Source organism: Triturus cristatus, chromosome 3_2, assembly GCF_964204655.1.
Source record: "Triturus cristatus chromosome 3_2, aTriCri1.1, whole genome shotgun sequence".
Taxonomy (NCBI): Eukaryota; Metazoa; Chordata; class Amphibia; order Caudata; family Salamandridae; genus Triturus; species Triturus cristatus.
This window is the reverse complement of record NC_140584.1, coordinates 315,181,699-315,201,932: the sequence shown is the minus strand read 5'-3', so window position 1 is coordinate 315,201,932 and position 20,234 is coordinate 315,181,699. Positions and strand designations below refer to the sequence as shown.

Genomic DNA, 20,234 nt, shown 5'->3' with positions numbered 1-20,234 from the left:
CCTGTGGGTCAAACGGAAAAAGATACCTAAATCTGCACCTACGTGTACCCAACCTCACCAGAGGGATTTTACATTTTGAGTGGGATTTTTTGGGGGTAGACTCTGATGTGTAAAATTACACAGCTCAGTTGGGATTTCTGCATATTCATTAGGCCTAGGGGGTCATGTGGTGGAGAGTTCAAGCTCCGGAGGAGCTAGACTCCCATTTTTCATTTCTAGATGCTGCAGTCGCCGGAACAGATGTAATTTGAATGGCCTGCGATATTAATTGGCTGTTTTAATTCCTCGTCCCTTTAGAGGGCATGACATAGTTTTGTGGAACTGCGTTAATGGAGGATATAGATGTGTCCATCCACAAAGGGGTCAGAATAGACCCCTTTCCTCCTTCTGCTCTCTGCAGTGCTTTCTACTTGGGCAGGCATATAACTATATACTAAAAGTCAGAGTAAGTTTGAATATGTGAGGTCACTTGGTATCTACTTCAATGTTTAGTTGACTCAATTAATCAGTTAAGACAGCTCCAGTCCTGGCCATTCATTAAGACCTTTGGTCACATGTCCAACTATCATCCGAGTCTGCGATTTTATAAATTCAGAGCTCAGGCTGTTTCTTTTTCTGGGACCATAAAATAGGACTGTTAGAGAGTGAGGCACTTTGTATACAAAAAGTAAACCCAAATATTCTTAGCCCTGCATGTCAATTCATCAAAATGTCCGAGGTGGTCCAGGTGAGACCATACAACCTTTGACCCAGTGGCATCACAGGAAGTGACAACGCATGACCCTGGACCTGCATCTTCCTGGAAAGGGATGTCACATGACCTTCACTCTGAAGCCATCACAGTAATTGACATTACTGAAGCTCCCTAATTGCTTAATTATTCTTACCAACAAAAGACATATACATGTTTATTTTAAATACACAATATCTCTTAATTAGGGTGCTGACCTTACATACCTGGGAACATTACACGCTTATCTTTCTCTTACATGAACAATACTATGTTCATTTGAAGAGGATGGTTTAGCGCAACAAAACACCGAACCGTACTGGGAACCTAAAACTTCATTCCACAAACTGTTATAATTGAATGGTTCCCCTAAAGTATAACTCATTAAGAAGTGTCTTAAAACATCATAAGGAAAGGCAAAAGAAAACTTCAAGAAAATAATAGTAATGATGACATTTGTGTTAACGGATATGAACTTTAGGGACTATTCACAAAGGTAAATTTGATTTTAAATGTAAGTTTGCGATCGAATTTACCTCATTGATGTCTTCCAGGAATTTACTGAGTGCCAGATATATCAAAGAGATTTACCCATTCTGGGGGCATATTTACAAGGACTGGCGCATCCTTGCATATTAGCAGGGATGCGTCAGTACCGATGCGACACACAATTCTACCCTTGCGCCACCACCGTTGCGCCGCATTTACAATGCGGCGCACCCTGGCGCAGGGATAGACAGATGCGTGTCGCATCTGATGGCGTAAGGGCAGCACATTGCTGGAGTCGTGTCGCAAATGCGACGCAACTCCAGCAATGTTCAGGGACCGCCCATACCTAATATGCTGCGCCACTCCTTATGCCTGCTTCAAGCACGCATAAGGCTTCGTGGCAGCTGCCTCTGAAAAGTGTACGTTTCACTGAGTCACTTTTACAAGGCTTTTTCCAACGGAACACCCATCCTGCATACATTAAACCTGACGCAGGTTTAATGTGGTGCACGGCTTTACAATGTGACGTATCTCCCTAGATGCGTCACGGTGTAAATAAGTCACAACTTGGCGCATGGTTTACACCACCGCTGCGTCACAGAAGTGACACAACGGTGGCCTAAATGTGTCACAAGGGGCTTGTAAATCTGCCCCTCTGTGTTTATGGGAAAATGTGTTCACACATATGGCCCTTTCTATGATTCATGGCAGGCAGGAGCACTCATACAGATGCTGTTATCATGGCCATGAGAGACAAGTTCTCTTAACCCGTAAATCACACTCAACGGTTGGGATTTATGTAATTTCTAAGTATTACTATGGCCTGATTCAGGGTTTGCCAGAAGTGTTGCTCTGCCACAAATATGAGGATATCCTCTCCACCTAATTACAAATGCATTATATCCTATGGCACTTATAATTTGATGACAAGGATATCTGTCACGTTTGTGATGGAGTAACCCAGCCACCAAATTCTAAATTAGGCCCTAAATGTGGTTTGCCTGGCAAGTTGTTGAATTCCTGCAATCTAGTAGTATGTTAGTAGGCATTTCCACATTCCTATCATTACCCTTTTCATTCTGGAAATGGTTGTAGTTTTACCACGGTCAAGTGCTGGTGTAAATTCCTTCCCAAGCAGGAAGGGGAATTAATCTGCCCCATATTTGATTTGGTGTTGGGGGAGAGGTTTCGCCACAGAGAAAAATATTTTTCATGCAGAGCATAAAAGAAAAAAACTTGCAATTGCTTTGGAGAATTCCTTTTCCCTGTGAGGAATTCTCTTCCACAGAAAGCTCCCTACAATGTGGATGGATTCCAAAGTTGAAAATCATGTGATTATCCAAAGAATGCCTGGAGAAACATGTCCCAGGCACAGCTTTGCAAGCAGAGTTCAATACAAATTCTTAACTGCAGTCAAAATTAGATTTAAAAAACACAGTGTAGTTTGACTACTTTTTTAGTGAATCGGGCACATACATTGAAAATGAGGTGCCTTAGGTCATCAGCCACACTTAATCTTAAACAATACAAGGCCATCTCCATGTAACCTTACAAAGTCACCTTCTAAGCAAACGAGAGATCACCCTACCCTCAAAATAAAAAATCATACTAATCATCCCTGTGAACTGTCGGACATAAATTCCACATGTTAAAAAAAAGCCAGGGTCTATACTCGAGTGAATGAATCCCAATCACTCTATGTGCGATATACACCAAAATCTAAAATAGTTTAGAATATTTTTGGAGAGCCAATAGATGGCCCCTATATTGCGAGTAATACCTTATTTGCACAGTCATTACGGAATGCAAGCCCGGTTTCTAGCAGCAGTATGCCACAACTGGCTCATCTTCTGATTTATGTGGCTCACTTGGAGTCCCAAGTTGTACAATCATTTGTAATGCAACAGGTCTCGCATTTGTGAGAGTTGGAGCTATTGGCGTTGTAAATGACAATGTCTTTTACTTATGTGTTTTGATTTGGAGTGTAGTGGATGTATAAACAGAGTGACGCAACTGCAGCACTGTCTAGAGGTCTAAGAATGGGGAATCGCCACTGGGAACTACGACACAGCTGCAGCACTGTCATGAGAACTTAGAATGAGTTATTGCCACTGTTACCACAGACACAGCCACAGCACTGCCTAGAGGACTTAGAATGGGGGAGTAACTGATGGGAACAAAGAAGCAGATAGCAGGACTGTTGAGAGGCTAAGAATGTGGAATTACCACTGGGAACAGAGAGACAGCTGCAGCACTGCCTAGAGCATTTAGAATGGAAAAGTTACTGATGGGACCTGATTAGCAGCTAGCAGCATTGCCTGTAGGACTTAAAATGAGGAATTACCACTGGGACCAGATAAGCAACTAGTAGCACTGTGTAGTGGACCTAGAAAGGGGGAATTACTGATGAGACCAGAGAAACAGCAAGCTGCACTGTCTGAAGGATTTAGAATGAGGGATTACCACTGGGAACATAGACACAGCTGCAGCACTGCCTACATGACTTACAACGGGGGAGTTTCTGCCCTATGTGGGAGTTACTGACAGGACCAGTGAAGCAGCTAGCAGCACTGTCTGGAGGACTAAGAATGAGAAATTACAGATGAGACCAGAGAAGCAGGTAGCAGCACTGTTTAGAGGACATAGAATGAGAAATTACTGACGGGACCAAAAAAGCAGCTAGCTGCACTGTCTAGAGGACTTAGAATGATAAATTACAGATGGGACCAGAGAAGCAGCTCGCAGCACTGCCTAGAGGACTAAGAATGAGGGATTACCACTGTGACCAGAGACAGCACTGCCGTGAGGACTTAGAATGGGTGAGTTACTGACAGGACGAGAGAAGCAGCTAGCAGCACTGCCTAGAGGAATATGAGTGAGGAATTAGCACTGGGAACAGAGACAACAGTTGCAGCACTGCCTAGAGGACCTAAAATATGGGAATTACTGATGGGACCAGAGAAGCAGCTGCAGCACTATCTAGAGGACTTCAAATGAGAAATTACTGATGAGACTAGGGAAGCAGCTAGTAGCACTGTCTCGAGAACTTAAAATGAGGAATTACCGATGGGCATGAAGTTGCGGCGCTTGAATTGAGCGACAGCCCCCTTGGCACAACTTTAGAGTTTTTAAATGAAATGAAGATACATCCTTAGTCAAAAAAAGAAGAGGGGGACCAGGAGCTGGTTATGGTCCAATGTCCGTGCTCCACTCATGACAGTTAAATCAATGAGGACATTGTTCCCTGTTGGCGGTGAAACAAAAATAGCGATCACCTGCTCAACAGGGAGGGGGTAGAGGGGAGATAAAAAGAGGCAGAGAGAAATTTCCCCAGTCTCAAGGATCCCGTCGGGGGCCAGCTCAGTCAGCACCTACCCTCTGCCAGCGGCTGCCTGGAGATCTCCAGGCTCCATTATATTAAAATTCACTTTTTGGATACCCCTAGGCATTTTTATTTCACACACCTCGCACGCACGCAATCACTTACCTCTCGGATCCTCCTTACTGTTTTTTGGCCCACATACCCGCATTCACCTTACGGCTTTTCTCTTTAAAAGACCTCCGAAAAAGAGACCCTTCGGGGGACCGTCGGGCATTGCAGCGCCGGCCCGACGAGGAGCAACAACAAGCCCAATGATGAAGCAAGACATCCCTCGGGGTGTGTGAGGGCTAACTAGAGGCTACATAGAGTCCTCCCCTTCGGGATTGGATCCTTGAGACTGGGGAAATGAAGATACATCCAACATGGTTAGTTGTGAATCATCAGTGGATTTTTAATTAATTCCCTCAAATCATATTAAGGCTTTCATCCAAAAAAATGCACTTCATCAAAATCTTCAAATGTACAATATTCCCTATGCATTTCGGGCAGAGAGCCCTTCGTCAGGGGAATTATCTGAAAAACAAACGTATGATACCTTACTAATACCAAAAACATAACTCGTCACTGAGATATCAAACGTGACATATATGACAAGTGGCAAGAAACTATATGATTAGTGATTTGTGAAAAGATCACCAAAACGTAAAATGAATGGAGTGATAACGTTGAGATGATTAAATGATCTGTGACTAACAGAGAAAAAACAAGTGCAATATAATTAATTTAAAGGGTAAGTAGGTTCATGCCGAGTGACTTTAAAGATTGCATGCTGTCAAAAAACGAACAAAAGATTATGAAGTGAAACCCTAAAAAAACAGGCGAGTGATGTACAAAAGGGTGAATCACCGACGTGACGGAATGCGCGGTTGACAAATAGCAGTATTCGAGTGTGTTGTAAATCCCCGATACAAGTACCGGTACGTGAAGGTTACAAAATACACGGTTAACGCGGAAATGGTGTTCGAACATGGCGTGAAGTGCATAAGCAAAAAATAAACAAGAATAAAACCAAAGTGTTCAAAATAAACTTACGTGTGCAGTGTAATTCAGCAGATTCACAAGGAGCTCTGCATGGTCGGCTGTGAACGCCGAGTGTTAGGGTGATGACCAATTAAATCGTGGTGGACCGGGTAACATAAAGAAAGGACTAAGCGTGTGTAAGCAAAAAACCATGAGTGCCATCTTGGAATGTTGCGAAATTGTTAATAAAAGAAAAACACTTCACCAAAATAAGTTAAAATACAGATGTCACAGACTAGATCGGTCTGGTGTGTAAATAAGTGAGAAAACATAAGAGGAATGGATAGTAAAGATTAGTGAAAACGCATGAAAAGAAAATCATCAGGGTGAATGTAAAAATGAAAATACAAAAAAGTTGGGCTACAAAGGTAAAGTGTTAAAGAGAATATAGGAATGTGAAGATAAAACGGTGCACAGAATATAGATGGGTTAGATGAGTTAAAACAAATATTATGAAGTGAAGAGTGTGTGAAAAAATAAAGAAAAGTTTTAATGATGTTACAGAAATGCAACAAGATATCAAGATGTAGCAACAGACAAAAATAGAAGATAAGTGTCTAAAGGTAACAAGAAAACTCCATCCGATCATTGAGACCGTTGGGTTTCATCGAGTTCAAATGTTTAATCCAAAAGTTTTCTCGTTGCAAAAGAAAGTTATTATTATTGCGGCCTTCTCGTTTCTCAATCATCTCTATAACAGCAAACTGTATTTAGCAGATGTTGTGGTGATGTTCATTCATTTTTTTTTTTTTTAATATCTTTATTATTCAGTTCGCAGCAATACATCATACATAAATCAATCATTTAAATCACCCAAGCTATTGGGGCATCACATATAATAAAGCCAAATGGAAAACTCATTAAGTCCTGATGACACAAACATTCTTGCATAAAACATCTACAGCTCCATATATTGTATCATTGGCTGCCAAATTTTAAGCCCTAGTTGTTTTTTCCTCAAAGATCTTATACGATAGAGGCTATATTCTAAATTAAACACATTATGAAACTTAGCGCGCCACATTTCAAATGATGGCCCTTCTACTTGCAGCCACATAGATGCAACACATAATCGAGCAACGGCCATCGCTATGAATATAAAATAACGAAAAGGATAACATATATGGCTAGGTTCAATATCTTCACCCAAACCCAATAACATAACCTCTATAGATATATTAACTTCTACCCCAGTAGTTTGTGATAGAAATGCTGAGATATCAAATATATATTGTTTTAAGGCTATACAATCAAAAAATATATGTACAATATCAGCTTTATCCGCCTGACATCTGAAGCATTTCCCATCATGAATCCCACCCCACTTCATCATCTTAACAGGTGTACAATATAAATTAAACAAAGTTTTATAATGTTGGGTGCGTAAATTTGCCGTTAATATAACTTTACTTGCCATCGCAATTGAAGATTGCACATATAAACCAGCATTACCTAGTCTATCCCTCCATTTCGCATCTTGCACCTCTATATCATCCCGCTGAGTTGCCAATAATATATCATACAAAGTCCCAATTTTGGCTTTTTTTGATAATGCCTCTAATAAGTCATTTGTTGCCACACGTGTACATTTACAGTGTTTATTAATAAAGTCTCGGATTTGCAAGTATTTAAAGAAGGCGTGTTTAGGTATTTTATACCGTTCCACCAACTCGGAGAAGGGAATAATTGACCCATCCCTAAAAAAATCACCTAAACGTCGTATCCCCTTACCCTTCCATATAGCCATTTTTGTATCCCAAAACACTGCAGGGAAAATTTCCATAGAGTTAAGTGGTGTGTAGTAACCTATCCGATTTATAGAAGTAGTTTTCCGTATCCTCTTCCAGGCTTTATATGCAGCTAATACAATTTTGAACCGAGTTCTTTTAAAATAGCTTGGTTCGTAAAACTTAAGCAGAGCCTCCCTCGCCTGAATTCCCAACAACATCTGATATACATCTGGTGTTTCAAAGGGCCTTGCTTCGGCCCCAATCACCAGGTATTGCATATTCTGCAGAAAACAAACTAAATAATAAAACGTAAAATTCGGCACACCCCATCCACCACGTATCAGTGGGAGTGTCATATATTTTGAGGCTCGTCGACTTTTTTTCCATCCCCAAAGAAACCTATCTACAATAGACTGTAGCTGCATTAATTGTACGCATGTCAACTCCAACATTACCGTCCTGAAGTAGTACATTACCCGGGGGAGTATACACATTTTTAAAACATTACGACGTCCCACCATTGATAAGTGGAGGCACTCTATCTTTTCCAATTGGCATTTTGTAGTATCAAGTATACCTGCCCAATTTACTTCAACTATCTCTTGAGGTGACATTCTAATCTTTATACCCAGATATCTTGCTTCCGATGTAACTCGAGCATCACCAGGACAGAGTCCCTCAGTACATACGATCTGGGTTTTGGAAATATTTAGCTTGTACCCAGCAACTTCCCCATATTGCTGAGTCTGAGCCTCGATCTCCCTAATTGCCTGCTCCGGATCAGATGTTACTACAACTATATCATCGGCATAAGCAAGGACACGTGTCTGTTGTTCCCCCACTGTCATTGACTTTATGCCATTATTGGTTTCCAATATTTGCACCAGTGGATTAATGTAAATAGCGAAAAGTAAAGGTGAACAAGGGCATCCCTGCCTGGTCCCCCGAGTTATATATACACAAGAAGTGCATTCAAATGAGAAGCTATGGTGGATTTCATGTTTTCAGTCTTGATGTTGCTCTTATGTTCATTGATCCGAGTTCTGATTTTTCTCTCAGGTTTTCCAATATAAACCAGTCCGCATGGACATTTGAGGATGTAAATAACATTTTTGGTGTCACAGTTGGCATTGATGTTCAAATTAATTTTGGGGCCCTTCATGGGATGTGTGATTGTCGGTCCTCTCATGATATTGTTGCAATTGTTACAGTTGTAACAAGGTGTATTGCCTTTGCCTAGAGGACCTAAAATATGGGAATTACTGATGGGACCAGAGAAGCAGCTGCAGCACTATATAGAGGACTTCAAATGCGAAATTACTGATGAGACTAGGGAAGCAGCTAGCAGCACAGTCTAGAGAACTTAAAATGAGGAATTACCGATGGGACCAGAGAAGCAGCTAGCAGCACTGCGTAGAGGACTAAGAATTATGAATTACCACTAGGAACAAAGACGTAGCTGCAGCACTGCCTAGATGACTTGGAATGGAAGAGTTACTGACGTGACCAGAGTAGCAGCTAGCAGCACAATTTGAAAGACTTAGATTGAGGAATTACCACTGGGACCAGAGTAGCAGCTAGCAGCACTCTCTAGAAGACCTAGAATGAGTAATTACGACTGGGACCAGAGAAGCAGCTAGCAGCACTGCCTAGGGGGCTTAGAATGAAGAATTACTGACAGGACCAGAAAAGCAGCTAGCATCACTGTCTAGAGGTCTTAGAATGAGGAATTACCACTGGGACCATGAAGCAGCTAGCAGCACTGCCTAGAGGACTTAGAATGAGAAATTACTGATGGAACCAGAGAGGAAGCTAGCAGCACTGTCTCATAGGATGTCTCAGTGTTGCACCTAAAGAGAAAGCCTGGCCTTTAATTATATCACACTGCCTGAGTTAACAACATTTAAGTGTGCCTTTGCAATCTGGAAAACATGTAAGTAACTTGAGTCTCTTTCACCATAAGAGATAGGCTAAAAAACAGCTATGCGGTAAACAAAAATCTCTTGTAAATAAAATATAATTTTTGGGAATTACATTGAATTCATAATTGGATTTAGTACCCAACACATACTTTGTCATTGGTAAGAGAAGGTTGGTCTTCATAAAAACTGGTTGTCAAACGTTACAACCTTGCCACAAAAACTTCACACGGGATGGATGTTTTCAAGGCACTACTGCCGTTTGCCATTTATGAAACAGCATGAATGCAGGCTTTACAGATTATTGCATAAACACTTTCAGTCACATAACAAAATAAAAGAAGAACGTGACTGGCAGATAAAAAGAGACACTTCTATGGCCCCAATTCCCGTGCTTCAACCAAATGATCATCCCACAAACGCTCGCAAGTTGAAGGCTAGCGCAGGCTTCTAGATCACTCTTCAAAGTCTCTCACAAAGTGTCTACACCTGAATAACCAATGGTCAGCATATGCTCACAGCTCTGTGGCAATCAATGCAGACCCCAGCCCACCAGAACACAGTGTCCAAGGGAACCTCCCCCGCCAGTTGTCATCACCGACATTAGCTGTTCTACCACGGCTATTAGACTCACGACCTAATTTTCCCTTAGAGTAAGCAATGGGAGGAGCAGAATAGGAGTATGAGAGAAAAAAAAGGTGTGAAGGAAAAGGGGATAACGCAGGAGTAAAAAAACCTAAATTAGTTGAAAAAGTTGGGAGACAGAATGAAGGGGCAAGAGGAAAGTGAGGGATAAAATTAAGAGGCTTCTAGAATACATAGAAGGAAGTGTGTATGTGAAAATAAAAAAAGAGGAAGAATAATATAGGTACATTTCACAGGTGAGTCATATTCCCAAATACCTTGCTAATTCAACCCTTGTGCAGCTATCAGAACTGATTATTATCACTATACGGAAGTGCCACATTGATTGTCAGCTCTCCTAAGCAAGCGGATGCCCAAGGAGGCTCATAAAATCAACAGGAGCAATTGTAAGCCTTCCACTTCTGAGGTGAGCAAGGCCTTTGTACTGTGACAGGCCCCCAGGTTCTTGTCTTTGATAAAAGGCCTGCATCGTACATGCTTGCATGCCCCCTCGGCTTGAGAAAATCAACTTTGCTTGTGCTTGTATGCTTGGGTAGGACTACGATGTTAGCTGATCAGGACTCCTAGCAAACAGGGCTACTCGTGCCATATATATATAAGCCATTGAAAAGCCACCATGGAAGTCTTATTTTAGATGGAAAACATATATTTTCCCAGTGTTTAATGTGTGTGGGGTAAAGGTGGGGTTCAAAGCTTCAGCCCACATGATATCTGCACCTGCCCACCCTTCCCAGCTGGGCCATTTTAAGATGCTGAAATGTGCTGCAACTAGCCTCTTTTAGGATGCAGGTCACAAAATAAAGGATTCACGTCTAATGGCAGGCTGCCCTCCCCCTAGCCCCAAGTACGTACATTACCACAATGGTCTTACAATTTGACAAGCGCTGCAAGACTTTAAAATAATGCAAAAATGTAAAACAGCAAGCTGAATCCCCCTTGAAAAGAAACACAAAAACAAACAAAATCCTACAAAAAAAAGCCCAGCTGATGGCCAACATATAAAAAATTGTAAGAACAGTACACCAGTGTCTGATAAACGGTATCAATGATGTGTGTCCTTTGTGAGAGTGAATGCGCGCTAGAGGAGGACAATATGCACACGGCAAGCGCGCATGCTACAGGGAACAATGTTTGTAACATGAAAAATATAAAAGCGTGCGCCGTACTGAACCATGAAGCGTGGTGCCCGTGAACACGACAATTTACATAAAGAAACGAATTAGGTGGAGTAAAGTTTAAATACTAATGTAGTGAGGTAATACACAATGTTATCAAATGTGTTAGTGAAAATGTCCCGCTGCAAAATGACTCCCATTTTAGGATTGTCTCAGTCATACCTAAAAAGAAGACTGCAACAAGCCCAATCTCCCTTAAAAGGAAGCCCAAAACCAAACCACTATCCTACAAAAAAAAGGCCAACTGCCGATCAACATCGAAAATTGCAAAAAGAGTAAAAAAGGCTAAAAAACAAAAAAGTAAACGGAGCAGGAGGGAGCACTAACTAATGTGGCATTAAGAGGAGGCGGAAGGGAGGAATGCCATATTAACATGTAAGTAGCTATGGCGCCGAAGCTGAACACAGGCAAACAATCACAGAGCAGGGAACCTTGAAAAAATAGTTCCCCAACAAATTCATTAGGATCCATAGAGTAATGATACAGTACTTAGTCCATGGTCCGTTGGAGGAACGCAAGGGAAGAAGGACAGACAAATAAGCAGGACAGACCCCTAGCAAGCAAGGATTTTTTAAGGACACTGACATAGCATATGAAAAGCAATGGCAATTTTAACTCCACAAATCATGTACAACAGGTCGCTAGGCGAAAGCTAAAAATGACGCAGAACACCACACTGGAAATTACTGGCACAGCGTGGTCATGTATTTTCCCAGTGTGGCATTTCCACAATACTGAGTGTTAGGAAGGTTAGAAATTAGGGTATCACGTGGTGTAAAAAGCTATGCACCTGAATTATGCTTGTTTTGCCTCTCTGATCTTTTTTCCCTCTAAAATGTCCTTGGGGTTTTTCCTGGTAGAATTTCAAGTTGAAGTTCAAGATTTTATTGGAGATTTAGATCTACCAATGAGAACTACAGTAAAATAATCAAACTTACATCCATTAGTACAACTGAAAAAAGGGCCAAAAATTCAAAATTGTTACAACATATTAGTTCATTAACTGGACAGTTTAAGAACTCCATTGCAGGTATTGCCATTGCAACACCATATTTTGTAAGTGGTTTTAAAAATCTCTGTTGGTACATTTTTAAGACAGGGCAAGCAAATACAACATCTTCAATGGTCTGTACATCACTTTTACATAAGGTGCATTTTCTCTCCTCCCATATTACATTCTACCATACATTCACCACAGTTTGTATTGGTAAACATTTCAATCTACATAGCACTATGCATCTTTGCACCCTATGTTCCAAATTCCAATTTAAATATATTTGAGGAATGGCTGACTGACAGAATTGTATGATATAACAGAAATAATATTTTGCTCTACATCACTTTTAATGGAGCAATTTTTCATTGTATATTTTGAATAGTTTTTAAGATGACTATAACTCATATTTCGAATATCTGTTTTAGTCAGAAAAAGTGCTGTAGTGGAGTTAAAATATTAGTTAAAGTGTTACAGACCTAAATAAAGCAAGTCATTCCAATGCCATAAGTCTCCTCAAAGTATATTCCTTAGCATGCAAAAGCCAATGGAACTACCATAATATAGCTGCCAATCCTCTTATATAAGTACTCACCAACCCTAATTCCTACGTATGAGCTCTTATTGGCACCATGTTATTTAAAGTGCAAATAGTGCGAATAATCTTCCCCTCCACCTTGTGCATGAAATGCCACTGATCAATTTTTTTTGTCTGTACAGCTTATAAAAGTGTCGAATGGATCTTCATTTTATATACCATTAAAAGGTGACTAAAGTGCCTATGTCAAGTTGCTCCATAAATTGGCCTTAGTGCATTTCCCTGGGCAAACACCTTGATTGATATATGGAAAATATTTCCACTATCAGCCAGATTTACTGGAATAATTCTTCTGCGTTAAGGATAAGATTTTACTACTTCTATTTATGATTTTTCTGGTACCCCTTTGGTCGAAACTTAATAACCTTAATTTTTTTTATAGTCACCTTCAGGAAATGAGTATCTGAGTATGTTGATATGGTATCGAGAGCTCTCTGGAGACCTTTTGGTGCCAGGTCTAATAGGACATTATCATCTGCATATTAAAGTGTACCTAAAGGGTAAAAAGCTAGCATTGGAGCATCACCGGCTGTCCTACTCATCACTTTAGGGAGCTCCATCATGAATAACGAGAAAAGAAGACTGGCCAGCACACCTTCCTGTTCAGTCCAATTCTGGTGGGGATTTTCGGGGTCATATCCCGCCTACCTCCTAACATATTGTGACACCATGTAGTGGTATGAAAGACTATTATAAGTTTCAAAATAGCCCTGAGATTCCAGTGACATCCAGAGGGTCTGCTTGTCTAAGTGGTCAAAGGCAGTTGAAAAGTAAATATAAGCCGCATAGACAGGCATTCACCTTATTTTCACATATTTCTCAAGGATCAAATAAATCACTGTTATATTATCTAAGGTTGCATACCTTGCTCTAAACCCTGCTAGCTCCAAGGGTATAATGTTGTCTTTCATTACCCATTTAAGTAGGTTCGATGAGACACATTTTGCTAAACAAAATTCAGTAGCATACAACAAGGCGAACTGCCTATAGTTACTTGGTATGTTTAAAGGACCTTTTTATTTAGTGGTAGCATGATACTACCCTTCCAAGAGCTGGTAATCTCTTCTGTATGATAGCAATAGTGCCACTAAATAAAAGTCCCATAGGTCTAGATAAAAGTTTATGAAAGTGATAGGTAATTTATCTGTACCTCTTGCACCGGTGTTCATGCCAATCTTAAGGCAGTGCAACACCTCCTGTCTAGATTGGTAGAAGGATATTTCCCATCTAAGATCCTGCCAAGGGAGTCCATATCCCTATTACTTTTCGCTGGGTTATTCAAAGCATAAAGGGAAGTTATATATTTCTGCTATTCAGAGTTAGTATTATTATTTATCTTGGATTTAGAGAACAAAACACTTTTTCCACTATAATTTTCTGCAAGGCTTTTAGGTTTTTACATTTCACTGCTTCTGTTATTTTTACCCAAATATTATCTGAGTGATATCTTTTTAAATTCTTTTCCAACTAGTTTTCCTTCTTTTCAGTCAAGAGATCAATCTCTTCTGTTATTTGGAGTAGCAAGTGTATTTCCTTCTATGTAAATGATTAACATCCTTATTAAAAATAAAATATGTATTACAATTATTAGACTCCCTTACAGCCTTTATGCATTGACTATCATCTGTATTCAGAGATATCCTCACAAATCTTTTCAAATGCTCCTCAAATGTGTCAACCACTATCCAGCCTAATAAGGAATGAGCTACAGTGATTTTTATTAATTCAACTGATAGCGACTGCTTATCTTTCTTACTCCATAATATCCTTCCATTCGCAACACTAAATAAAACCTCATTGTTATCAAAGATCTGCCATGAATGTAGAGCATCTGGTTTCCATTGGTCGTAAGAAGTGAGATATTATGATCACTCCAGAGGGAAAGGCCATATATGAACCAGTAAAGTAGTACATTATCATAGTCGATGTACCTGTGACATGAGTAGGATGAGTCAGGATGTCATTCTGTAATCTCCCATTGAGGATAATCAAATCATGTTCCCTGCATGCCTCCAGGAGTAATTTTCTTTTTTATTTATCGTGGAGCAGTCAGAGAAGACCTCAATATTAACTGCCACTTCCCGTTTTTTACCCATATATAGTGCAAATATAATGAGAGATGGTAGCAATAAGATCCCACATTATTAAGACCTTGTTTATGTTTATTTTCCCCATCAGCAAATTTACATTTTGGAAAAAACTCACTTAACAAGTGATTATTTTCTTGACCAGGTAAAATATATAGGCTGACCAAAATAAAAGGAAAGACAGAACAGTGGCCCGAATTCTGCTCCAGGAGTGCAATACAATGCATTAAATTTGATCAATGACAGTACACCTGATATGTCCAAGTAAAATTTGCTGACAGTAGTCCACCACTGGCATGGCCTCTCTTTGACTTAATAGCAGGTCAACTAATCCCATAATAATTTTCAACCTCAAGAACAGCAGGTTCCCAGGTTTCTTGTAAAGATATAATCACATGAATTTATGTAATCAGATCCTGGATTTTCCCCAGGTTATTCCAACTGCCAGATATATTCCATAACACAATTTTAAAGGAATGGTTGGAACCCCTAAAGAAACCGATTTATCAGATTTAAGACAGGCGCTTTTTCGCTATTTAACAAAACCCTCTAGCCAGGCCCATTGAGACACATCATTGTTTTTTGGTTCTGAGTCAAGATTATATTTATTATATGATACTATCCTAGAGCCAGCCTTCCACTAGACTAGAGCCAATTTTGCATTAATAGTTATTTCCTCCTGTGAGGCAGTACATTCCTCTAGTGGGCATAGGGTTTGCAAATTATTTTTCCCACCCACAGACAGAGCCTACTTCTTATGGGGAGAGAGTACAATATAGAACTTGCAATTGTTCAATATTAAGTTCACAATAACCTGTGACTTAAATGTAGCCCTTGATTTCTTCTCTACTTATGTGTCTACCAGTTCCAGATCACTACTCCTTACCAGCTCAAGTTGGTATACCTTTGCCAGAAGATTCAAAAGAGAGGAACGATTTATTAAAAAGAGACATCCTCAAAAAAAAAATTAAGTCCAAAGTTGTAGTTCCCTCCTCTATCACTTGTACTTTTGGGAGCCATTTTGCAGAGCATCTGGCAATCTACGAGGCGCAAACGCAGATGAGATCAGATTCAGACCAGAAGATGAGGCTAATAATCTCTTTGTGGGGTCCCCGAGTAGATGAACATTTGGGACGATATTCTTTGAAGCCAATAATTGTCCTATCATCCTGCTTATCTAACCAGTACCTTTTTAGGTCTCGCTGAGTCAGCGCATGCGCTGCGAGACATTTTGTAAGTGGGTTTTAAAAGTGCTACCAAAGGCTTGGCCACCAGCTTGCGATTACGCGCACAAGCGCGCGCGCCTCGCTCCGCCTCTCCAATGCAGCGCGCCTCGCACCACCCCTTCCCGACCACAGAGTGCGTCCCCGCGGTCGTGATCACTTTCACGGTCTTTCGCGCGCTTGTTCTGTAGTGTGAACGAAGTGCTGTAAACTATGTTGTCTAGTAATCCAATCTTTTTTTCTTTCTATAAAATGCGTAATTCGTTGCCCTGTTTTGTATGCCTACAAAAATCAGTTCCTGCCATCGGACAATTAAATTCTGCTTAGCAGGCAAAAAATATTTTTTTCTTTCATCCACTTTCCCTTATTTCTAAACTGGGACCTCACAAACTGAATACGTCACTGGCTAGCACACAAACCACATTGCCCTGCCTTTCATGTTCTTGCCTTGTAGCCTTTAGTACTTTTACCAGCGCTATTCCTCAATTCGGGGTCGAATTAGGCATCACCTACCTTTCGACCGTGGAGGCGGGCCCAAGCGACTATTTTATCCATGGTTGGTTATCGCGCCCAATGACATACTCTGTTGAGTATTCCGATTGGGCGTCGTGGCTCTCAGTAGTGACCCCGGAAACACTGTGGCACTTCCTTAGCCAAGCTAGCATGAGAGTAGAGATGCTGGGAACGCTGTTTTAGCATAGTTTGCTGGCATGAATATACGGTTTGATGGGGTTAGCAGTCTCAGAGTGTGCCCGAGTTCTACTGGTCAACCTTCTCCAATTTGTCTAAAATATTCGTTCAGGTTGCTAAAACTTGTGCATGGCTAATCAGGTACAGGTTCTTTGGAGACACCTCGGCTTGACAGTACTTCAGAGAAACGCTCTCAATCCCGTTTTGTGAACACCGTAGGTTTTTCACCCTTGCCACTTTGTATTCCCCCTGTTATTGTGTGCATTTCAACATTCAGAAACCGACAAGAGGATGATTTTTTTTTTGTTCCCTCATAGACTTGGGAGAGAGATGACTTGTTAAGAGGATTGGTGGGAGACGACGGGCAAGGAAAAGAGGACTTCTGTATTCATATCGATATTTTCCTAAAAGAGGAAGTGCCTATAGTAGGGAACATTGGTGTGCTCATCCCTTTGTATCTTGTTGACAATCGGCTCTACAACAGTGTATGCCTTCTCACACTACTTTATATAACTTTCTTGTGCAATGTGCCCTCTGGCGACTGAGACACCGCCACGCCTATTGTGTGTGAGCAGTTTACTCATTGGGCCACACTCTGCTTAACTCACCAGCCCAGGGTGTCGTGGCTGATGCCACACTCCTCACTTCTTCCCTTTTCATTGGGCCACTGCGGGGACGCCTCTTCAGAACTGGAAGCACTACCCCCAAGCTCGCAGAGTCAGCCAATGGATGCCGGCTGCATGTGGGCGGGCAGTCGCCTCTCCACCGTTGGGTGGCAGGTTGTACGGAGTGCCATGCATGTAGTGGGCTGCCATGCAGTATTTGGGTGTGCGGGCTGGTGCAGTATTTGGGTGTACGGAGTGCCATACAGTATTTGGGTGTGCCGCCCAAGAACCATCGTCACCAATGATGTGGCGTTTCACTGTAAAAGGCAAAATAGTACTGCAGCACTTGGCATTCTCACATGGTTTACTGGGTTGTATCTATGAACTTTGGTTCATGTCACACGGACCCACCCACCAACTCTTTCTTAATAATGGGGTTCCATATGTTTTCCCCCAGGAGTGGTACGCCCTTCATGTTGCGCATTCATAACACTACAGGTATCAGCCATCAAAAATAAGAGGCATTTACGAATAAGATTTGAGTAATCCAACATGAAATGAGAGCAAGCAGAAAAGCTTTCAAAAAGTGTGGCACTAGCACACATCACTGCCTGACATCCATTGTTTTTGAAAAGGACTTGATCGAACCGAGAACAGGCTGGATTACCAGTATCTACAAATTTGAGCATATGAATATGATTTCTTTTACTATTCCTTCTGATTCTGAAATGGCTCCTAAAAGACATCGGAGGGAAAGTGTAAGTGCATAAACGTGAGGCAGAACATAATCTGCTTTAAGAAAACATCTATACTTGAAACTCAGAGACACCTGAAATATAGGTGTCTTTAACCTATACTTCTACGAACGCTGGCAGAAATCTTGATTAATGGATGCTGCTCCCCTAACCTAACCTACATGCAGTTCAAGACAAGCTGACAAAATGTTCTCTGTTGAATCTAATAATGAAAAGCATCATTAATTGGCCCCTACTGTCTTAGAAACAGGAACAACAAGAACACATTTCCATAACTGCCATCCTTCCTGAGTTTAATACAACATTCATCACCTGGAATTCAGTTAATGTGATCTGAAAGAAAAGATCAAGTGGCATGAAGTCAGGCCATGACATATTTTAGAACAAGCATTGGCATAGCCAATAGGTCTCGCCTTTGGGACCTTATAAGTGTTTAGTTATACAGCACAATATCCTTGGTGCAACAACATCAACTGTTGCATGGCTAAGCACTTATAAAGTCCCAAAGGCGAGACCTATTGGCTATGCCAATGCTTGTTATTCAAAGTTACCAGCTCAACTGTTGATTTCAACCTACTTAACTCACAGAGATTCTCGATAACAACAGTTGACTGCACGCTTTCCCAAGGATCTACTATGTTCTCTGTATAAGGAATTTCTGTAGAGAATTCAACTTTTCAAGTATATGTTTTATTTAATCTTTCCAACTTTCTTTGAGCTTTTTTCAATCATTCCTTTTCTTAGAGGCAAAGACCGAGGCCAGTGTTTTTTTTTTACTGTTACTTCCTTTTTTCCTTTAGGTTTAAAGATCAAAAACTTCAGTTTCCATGGATTATTGAGTAGGTGAGCAATATTTACCCAGAAATGCCTTTCAGGGTTCCTGGAAAGGAGGCTCCTTTTCCATGAAAAGGAGCTCCAGGGAGGACGAATCTATCTCTGGTACTAATTTTTGTGTGCATATTGGTGAGGTGGGAAGGCAACTTGTAAAACAGTATCTCTCTTTTGAATGAGGCTATCTTGGACACCAGCCTGCTTAGAGTCTAACACATAAAATCCCTCAGATTTTATTGGGAGTTCTTTCAAAATTACAGACAGAATGTCTAGAATATGATCAGAGCTATCTGTAGATTTTTCTAGGAGATTCACAATAGAAGACACAAATCTTTTGAGGCATTGGAGTGTTTTTAGAGAAACCAGAAAGATTCACTGATGGATTAAGTGATAGTTCTGATACCACAGATAGATCTGGCCCAGACAATGTACTGACACTTGACATACTACAAAAAACTCCATTGATTTTCTCTGGGACAATGGCAATACTCTCTAAGAGATACTCTTATTCGACACTGATGAAGCCACTTTAAACTGTGATATTTCCAGTAGGGTTTATTCTACTAATAAAGAGGTATCTCTAGACTTGAAAGCCTGATGAATTTTATGGCTTTTGTCAGGAGTATACCCCAAAGAATCTATCCCAGAAAAGCATTAGTTGACCCAACATTATCAGAGGAAAGCATATATATATCTAAGGCTGTTCTGCCACACAGGGGGTTGTTACATGCTGATACCAACTTTGAATGTGTGTTGCTGCTGCTAGTGCTCGTGCACCCTGTTATTTGCAATTACAATTTTCAAAACATTCACGGAGCGGCTTTAATCCTTTTTAATATTGGCAAAATAATTTCCCTGTAGCGCACTCTAACTCTGGCGGTGTCCACCTGTTAGAGTGGGCCCGTTGCGTCTGTGGGTCAGCGCTTTAGTCTTTGGCCACTTCCTGCTATAAAGCATCATGCTGGGGTGACCGCGCAGCGTTTGATACATGCTGATACCAACTTCGAATGTGTGTTGCTGCTGCTAGTGCTCGCGCACCTTGTTATTTGCACTTACTATTTTTAAAACATTCATGGAGCGGTTTTAATCCTTTTTAATATTGGCAAAATAATTCCCCTGTAGCGCACTCTAACCCTGGCGGTGTCCACCTGTTAGAGTGGGCCCGTCGCATCTGTGGGTCAGCGCTCTAGTCTTTGGCCACTTTCTGCTATAAAGCATCACGCTGGCACAACTGCATGCAGCGGGCACACCACAGGCTAGCCCGTCTGCGCCCTTCCTCGCACCGGGCGTGCACAGCGCCAGCCATGCTGCCGGTTTGTGTACTTATGCCACCGGGAAGCCAAACTATAGCTATACAGGTG

The 20,234-nt window shown here is 41.0% G+C and overlaps 1 protein-coding gene across 1 annotated transcript in view; it reads left to right on the top strand.

Moving 5' to 3' along the window:
- Nucleotides 1–20,234, top strand: part of LOC146857259 (uncharacterized) — a 220,295-nt gene that overhangs the window by 82,118 nt on the left and 117,943 nt on the right. The window lies entirely within an intron of this gene.